We start from the raw sequence: 7,987 nt of genomic DNA on the forward strand, positions 1-7,987 counted from the left end.
CGCAAACCGCCCCCCGCAACAATTAAAGAAAAACAAAATAAACCCCACTCCAACCCTCAAATAAACGCTTTCCACGAGCATCCGAACTGACACAGCCCCGACCCGTATAAATTTACAACGCTTTTATAAATGTTAACCTCTCGTGGGGGGGGCGGGGCTGGCTCACTTGGTCACGTGATGCTGTCCCTGGTCCTGCAACAACAACTTTCAGGAGTAGAAATAAAAAACAGAAACTGCTGAAGAAGCTCAGCAAATCTGACAGCATCTCTGGAGAGAGAAAGCAGAGTTAATGTTTCAAGTCTACTGACCCTTCTTCAGAACTAGTAGTATCTGGGAAATGGTATATATGTTGAAGACATGGGGTTGGGAAGGGCAAAGGAGTGAGTGAGTAGGAAGGAAATGAAGCCAGAACGTGAGACAGAGAGGAAGAAAGAAATTTATGATACTCCAGGGACGGAGAATGCTGATAATGGGGACCAGGAGTAGGTGGGAATGGGTTGCCTGTGTTGAAGTCATAATAGGTTGGTAAAAGACAAGGAGGAAACTCTTTTTTTTCTAAAAAAGCTCTAAAATTGTTGAACGCAATGTTGATTTCTGAAGGCTGCATGGTTCCCAAGTGGAAAATGAGATGCTGTTCCTCCAGTTTCTGCTCAGCTTTGCTGGAATGCTGCAGCAGGCCCCAAGACAGAAATTGTGGCCAAGGAACTCTGTGGTGTTTCGTAGGGGTAGGCAACTGGAAGCTCAAGGTCATTAGGAGGATTAGAGGGATCTTGGAGTACAAGTACATAATTCCTCAAAGTTGCCAGCTAAGTGGTTGGGATTGTTAAGGATGCATATGGTGTTTTGGCTTTCATTAATGGGGGGGGATCGAGTTTAAGAGCCGCGAGGTTTTGCTACAGCTCTACAAGTCCCTGGTGAGACCACATTTGGAATATTGTGTCCAGTTCTGGTTGCCCTACTATAGGAAAGATACAGAGACTTTGGAGAGGGTGCAAAGAAGGTTTACCAGGATGCTGCCTGGACTGGAGGGCTTCACTTATGAAGAGGTTGACTAAATTTTGACTTTTCTCTCTGGAGAGAAGGAGGAAGAGAGGTGACCTGATCGAGGTATGTAAGGTAATGAGAGGCATGGATAGAGTCAATAGACAGAGACTTTTCCCCAGGGTAGGATTGACTGGCACAAGGGGTCATGGTTTTAAGATATTAGGAGAAAGGTATGGAGGGGACATCAGAGGGACATTTAAGCGAGTGCTGGACATGCACATGGATAGCAGTGAATTGAGGGGTGTGTAGGTTAAGTTATTTTGTTTTACATTAGGATTAATCCTTGGCACAACATTGTGGGCCAAAGGGCCTGTTCTGTGCTGTACTTTTCTATGTTCTATTAGTATGGATAGAACGTAGGTGTTCCGCAAAGTGGTTACCCCATCTGTTTCGTCTTCCCTTATGCAGGGTGTTATAGCTCATCATAGATATATAGGGTGAGCTCAGATGAGGTTCACTAGATGGATTCCAGAGTTGAATGGGACTGTTTTATAAAGAGACATTTAGTGGTTTAGGAACCCCTTGCAACATAAAGCTATGGGTGCAGAGCCCTTGTGTATATTTAAAATATTTTTTAATCTACCTGAGTAGGAGGACTTGAACCCAGATCTCCTGATTCAAAAGTTAGGACTTTACTACAACAGCTCCAGCTGGTATAAAGGTAAAGGCTTTTGTGGGAACTCTGGAGTTAAGAGCCTTGGTCACTGAAGGCACAACCACTGACAGTGTCCTGCAATTTAACTCTCAGATGCTGAAGTAGTCAGTTTTGGGCCTGATGGTGATTAAAGAGACAGGAATGATTTGAATTCCTCACTCTCTCCTAGAGGAATGATTTGAAAGCCAGGATAAGAGAGTTTTTGTTGGGAGATTGCTTGTGACCAGCAGCCAGTACAGGTTAGCAAATGCTAAGTTAAGATGAGGGAAGTAAAATTTTGGATGACCTCAGATTTATGGAAGTTGAAGCCTGGAATACCAGACAGAAGTGCATTGGGATCAAGTCTAGAGGTAACAAAGCATGAACAAGGGTTTCAGTAGCAGATGAGTTAAGTCAGGTAAAATTAGGCTATTTTGTGTTTCACTTAATGAAAGTTGGAATAAAAGTTGCCACTGGTTTGATGTCATCTTGCCTCCGCCAATGTTTTCGCCACTATTAGTCCTCCATGGAACTCACCAGTGCAGATGCCAATGATGTGGCCAGGTGCTGAACCAGCTCAAACACATTACTGCCACCACTAATCTGTGCTGGACACAGATGCTGCCAGGAGCCCAACCTGCCTCTGCAGCAGCCGTGAGTCAGCATCACGACGTCCTTGTCAATGCAGAAGCCCATGGGAACCCAAATTTGCCTCTGACTTGGGTCCACTCACCGCCGATGGCCTCACTGCAACCGAGCTCTTCAACAAGAGGTAAGTAAGAAAAGGAAAAAAAGCAAAAAAGAAAAGTGAACAGAGTGGATGAGCCTGGCTCAGAGGCCTTACTCCATCGCCATCTTACCGGAAGGTCTGAGATGAGGAGAAATGCCTTCACCCAGAGGGTGGTGAGCCTGTGGAACCCTCTGCCACAGAAAACAAGTGAGACCAAAGGATTGAATGTTTTCAACAAGGAGTTCAATATAATTCTTAGGGCTACAGTAATTATAGGGGACAGGGAGAAAGTAAGAACAGGGTACTGAGCCGGATGATCGTACTGAACGGAGGAGCAGGCATGAAGGGTTGAATGACCTACTCCTATTTTCTATGTTTCTACATTGACAAGTTGGTTCATCATCACCATCTTTTAAAGAGCATTTGGGGATGGACTATAAATGCTAACCAGTATTCCTGCAGGTGTGATCATACTACATTTTAATCCTGATTTGTTTATCCTATCTTTAATTATACTGCACTCCTCTACTTAAATGCTTCTTTGCAAAATTTCGCTGCTAGTGAACATTGGTCAGAAAATTGATGCTTGTGATCAGTGAGTCTGTGTGCTTAGATTAGAACTTTGCAAGTTTACTCTTTCTACGTGAGACTTTTTTATTTTCTAATAATTTCTTATTCCCTCAACCTTTTAAACATACAGAGCTGTTCAACTTAAATCATGCTGTTTCCCCACAGCCTTACAGTTTTTTTTCCTTATAAGGACATCTGCCCAATCCCTATTGAATTGAATTGAATTTATTGTCACGTGTACTGCGGCACAGTGAAAAGCTTTGTCTTGCAAACAATACATCAGATCACAGAGTTTAGCAGCATAGATAAGTACATAATAAGTGAACAGCGGCAAAAACAAAAACGCAGGTACAGGCGCATGTTAAGAGTTTGTGAGTCCATTCAGTATTCTACCAACAGTAGGATAGAAACTGTTTCGAAACTGGCTGGCGCATGTGTTCAGGCTTCTGTACCTTCTCCATGATGGTTGAGGTTGTTGAAAAGCATTGCCAGGGTGGGATGGATCTTTGAGAATGCTGGTGGTCTTTCCTTGACAGCGGGCCTGGTAGATGGATTCTATAGATGGGAGGTTGGCCTTTGTGATTGTCCGGGCCGAGTTCTGTAACTGTCTCCTATCTATTAAGTTCATTTCCTACATCCTGTCAGACAATGCATTCCAGAGTCATAGTAACCTGCTGCATAACACGTTTTCATCACAGTACAGCACAGGAACAGGCCCTTCAGCCCACTATGTCTGTGCTGTCCATGATGCCATTCTTTTCCCAATTACCTTAAAGCTGAAATAAAAATAGAGAATGCAAGATACTTAGTAAGTCAGGCAGTGTCTGTGAAGAGTTAATGTTTTAGCTCTGCGACCTTTCATCAGAAGTGGGGTAAGTTAGCAATGTAACTTCGGAATCCTCATTGAATGTTTTAAAGGTGGAGATAGATAACTCTTTTATGTTTTAGCAGGAGTAGATGGAAATGTGGAATTCAAAACCCAGCAAATCAGCCAGATCTTATTGAGTGGCAGTGCAGACTTGAGGGGCTGAATGGTCTACTTCTCCTGTTTCTTATGTTTGGAATAGGTTTTGAGTAAGGGTTGGGTGAGGACCAAAGGAAGGTCAGAAGACCAAAGAGAAGCGAAGGAAGGAGAGATCAACCATCATTCCTGATGGAGGTCTCCTGCCCAAACGTTGATATTTCTGCTCCTCGGATGCTGCCTGACCTGCTGTGCTTTTCCAGCACCACTCTAATCTTGACTCTGACTTCCAGCATCTGCAGTCCTCACTTTTGCCCAGATTAACCTATTAGTCTTTCAGTTACCCAAAAGGACAAAACAGTCAAGTTCGTGAATGACAGATAAGAGTCCAAATCATAATGTGTACCTTAAAATGAAACTCTGGTTGCCCCAATGCAATAATTTCCAAGTATTAAAGTCAGTCGGAAACAGACTCCTTGGTCCAACTCACCTGTGCTGAACCAGGTTTCCCAAACTAAATTAGTACCATTTGCTTGCATTTGGCCCATATCCCTCTAAACCTTTCGTAATCATGTCCGAATCCAAATATCTGTGAGAAAAAGTTGCCCTTTAGGTCTTTTTAAAAATCTTTCTCATCTCACAAATATTGCCCCCTTTCCGAACTCCCCAGCCTAAAGAAAAGACCTCTACTATTCACCTTATCTATACCCCTCATGATTTTATAAACTCCTATCAGGTCACCCTCTGCCTCCTGTGCACCAGGGAAAAAAGTCCCAACCTATCTAAGTTACCTTTATAACTCAAACTGTCCTGGCAACATACTGGTAAATCTTTTCTAAATTCTCTCCAGTTTAATAACATTCTTCCTATAGCAGGACAACCAGAACTATACACAGTACTCCAAAAGTGGTCTCATCAAAGTCCTGTACAACCTCAACAAGACGTCCCAATTCCTTAGAATCATAGAGTCATAGAGATGTACAGCATGGAAACAGACCCTTCAGTCCAACCCGTCCATGCCGTCCAGATCCAATCTAGTCCCACCTGCCAGCACCCGGCCCATATCCCTCCAAACCCTTCCTATTCATACACCCATCCAAATGCCTTTTAAATGTTGCAATTGTACCAGCCTCCACCACTTCCTCTGGCAGATCTTGTTTTTTGTTTTTGAATGGTAATAGGGCAAGAAAAGAAACAAAGGATGCACTCCGAACAGGTGAGTTTTGGTCTGAATACAGATAAATGTACAAAACTATGAAGCTTAAAAGAAAAGAAACAACATGGCCACTAAGATTATGGCCTGAAATATATTGAGTCAGGAAAGCGGTGATGGGCCGAATTGAAAATGGATTGCTGTTCTGTAAACTTACGCTGACTTTTATTGGATCAGTACACCATGACGAGTTAAGGGATGTAATTTTGAGAATTAAATTTGTGCTTGTTGGATTGACCCTTTTGTTACTGCTTATGCTACCAAACACTTCATGATTTTGAACCCCTATATAATATCTTTCATAACAATTTCAGCTCAAAGGAGAATAATTTCAATTTCTCTAACCTAATCTGCTCACGTAACTGTAGTCTTTCATTCCTTCTAATAATCTGCTGTGGCCCCTCTGTAAAGTGAGATTCTTCAGAAAATTTAATGCCCAGAAAGCTCCAACTGGGGACTAATATTTGATAACATCCTTCTTCTATTTAGACAGTCTGTGGGGATTGAGGATGACTTGCAATTCCAAAGCAATGTGATGGGTTTCTGAGTTGGCCAATGATGTTCAATGTGTGATTTGCAGATTCTGCTACATGTTGGTCAGGTGGTGCCTGAAGGGCTGGATAAACAGGTTGTTTGGAGGTTTATGATTTCCCCCTGACTTTGCTTCTGCATGTGCCTAATGAAATGTTGACTTCTGTACCTGAGCCTTACTGATTTTGGTTGTTCACAGTCAGGGTCTCCCGTGGGTCACGAGGAATGTTTGACTTCTTTAGGGAGGCCATCCTTGTAAGGTGTGTCCTTCTGCAACTGAATTCCAAGTGCTTTGGAAGTGTGTTGTCAGACATTCAGACAACATACCCTACCTAATGGAGCTAGTTTTAAAGTGATTTGCGCTGAACCAGAATCAGTTCCAATAGAACAGGTTCAACAACATTCTGTAGTTGCATAATAGCTTTATTTTGTCAATTCCGATGCATGGGGGGGGGGGCGGGTTTCAATTCCCTCTCAAGCTGAGGTTACTATGAAGGACTCTCCTTTGCAACAGCTCCCCTCACCTGAGCTGTGGTGATCCTCAAGTTAAATCATCAGCTATGTCTCCTAATGACAGCATGGTACTACGTTGCCTTATAATATTCCCATATCTACTACCATACTACATTTTCCTACATTTACAGACTGTGTTTTGTATTTCAAGTTTCGTTCCAGACAATTCATCATATCAACCAACTATTACCATATGCAAATTCCACTTTGATTCAGTAAAAGCAGGCAGCACTTTACAATTTATTAGGATTAATTGGAATGAAAGAGTGTAATTGATATGCAGATCCAATATGAAGTCTCACATATTTATTTGTGCACTCAGACATATTATCAACTTCTACAAAGGCCTTCACATGTTTTTCCCTCAATGGAAGAACAGTTAAAGAGAGGCTGAGCCTCTCACCAGCTGCAAAGTGGTCCTGCTTGGAGTGGTTTGGCACATCATCAAAACCTAATCACCAACCAGCTCAAGCTCCCATATTAAACAAAGTCATGTGCAGGCTTCCAGCAGTAGTCTTGTGTTCTGCTCCCACACTTAGTCTACTCTAATATACTTTCTTCTCATTCTCTTTAGTGTTCCATCCCTCATTTCCCTGTTTTCCTCCATCACAGGGTTGTGATTCATGGGTCAAAATCCTTGAACTCCATCCCTAATAGTATGATCGGTGTACCTACACCATATGGCTGCAGCGGTTGAAGAAGGAACCAAACAATAAAAATTGGTCTGAACACTGATGCCCACAACGTATGAGCAAGTAATAAAATAAATTGTTACTCCAATCTTAAAGGTGTCCTTCAACCAAAAACAAGAACTTGTATTTATGTAGTGTATGGATGGTGTATTTATTGTAGCAAAACACCCCAGGGTACTTCATTATAAAAGACAGTATGATAGCAGGGAGCTATTAGATCAGATGACCAGGTATTTTAACATCAGTGTCCTTGAAGGAGCCAATTGCACCAGGTCATGATCATCCAAAACTAACTCTGGCCATGTGCTTAGGATGCCTGGATTCTGACTGCAAAAGCACATCTTTGCCCAGTTTGAGGATGGCACTCAAATGAGAGGAAGGCAAAGGAAGCCCTTCAAAATTCACCTGAAGGCTGGAATGAGCTGTCAGAGGAAGTGGTGGAGGCTGGTACAATTACAACATTTAAAAGACATCTGGATGGGTTTATGAATAGGAAGGGTTTAGAGGGATATGAGCCAAATGCTAGCAAATGGGACTAGATTTATTATCCAGTTGGCATAGATGAATTAGACCAAAGTGTCTGTTTCCATTCTGTACAGCTCTATGACGTAAGGCTTACCTTCCTCATGGGCAGCATGGTGGCTCAGTGGTTAGCACTGCTACCTCACAGCAACAGAGACCTGAGTTTTTCGGCCTTGGATGGCTATCTGTGTGGAGTTTGCAAGTTGTCCCTGTGTCTAATGGGTTTCCACTGGGTGTACAGGTTTACTCCCACAGTGCAAAGAAATGCGGGTTAGGTGTGTTTGGCTGTGCTAAAAAAAATTGCATCATTCAAGAATACGTAGGCTAGGTGGATTAGCTGTGTAAATGTGGGGTTATGGGGATAATGTAGGTGGCTGGTCTGGGTAGGATGCTTTTCAGAGGTTTGGTATGGGCTGAATTTTTTTTCCTGCACTGTAGGATTCTATGATATTTATTCTTTGTTTTTGTGTACAGTTTAAATGCTAGTCGAAATCACATTGTTATGGTCAGATCCTGTGTTTCAATGAAGTGGAGTATTTTAGCCAAGATTCTATAGCCCCTCAAGCTTGTTTGGCCC

This window comes from Chiloscyllium plagiosum, unplaced genomic scaffold (assembly GCF_037043375.1).
Source record: "Chiloscyllium plagiosum isolate Xiang-an unplaced genomic scaffold, Cpla_swu_hap1 HiC_scaffold_45, whole genome shotgun sequence".
In the NCBI taxonomy this organism is placed as follows: Eukaryota; Metazoa; Chordata; class Chondrichthyes; order Orectolobiformes; family Hemiscylliidae; genus Chiloscyllium; species Chiloscyllium plagiosum.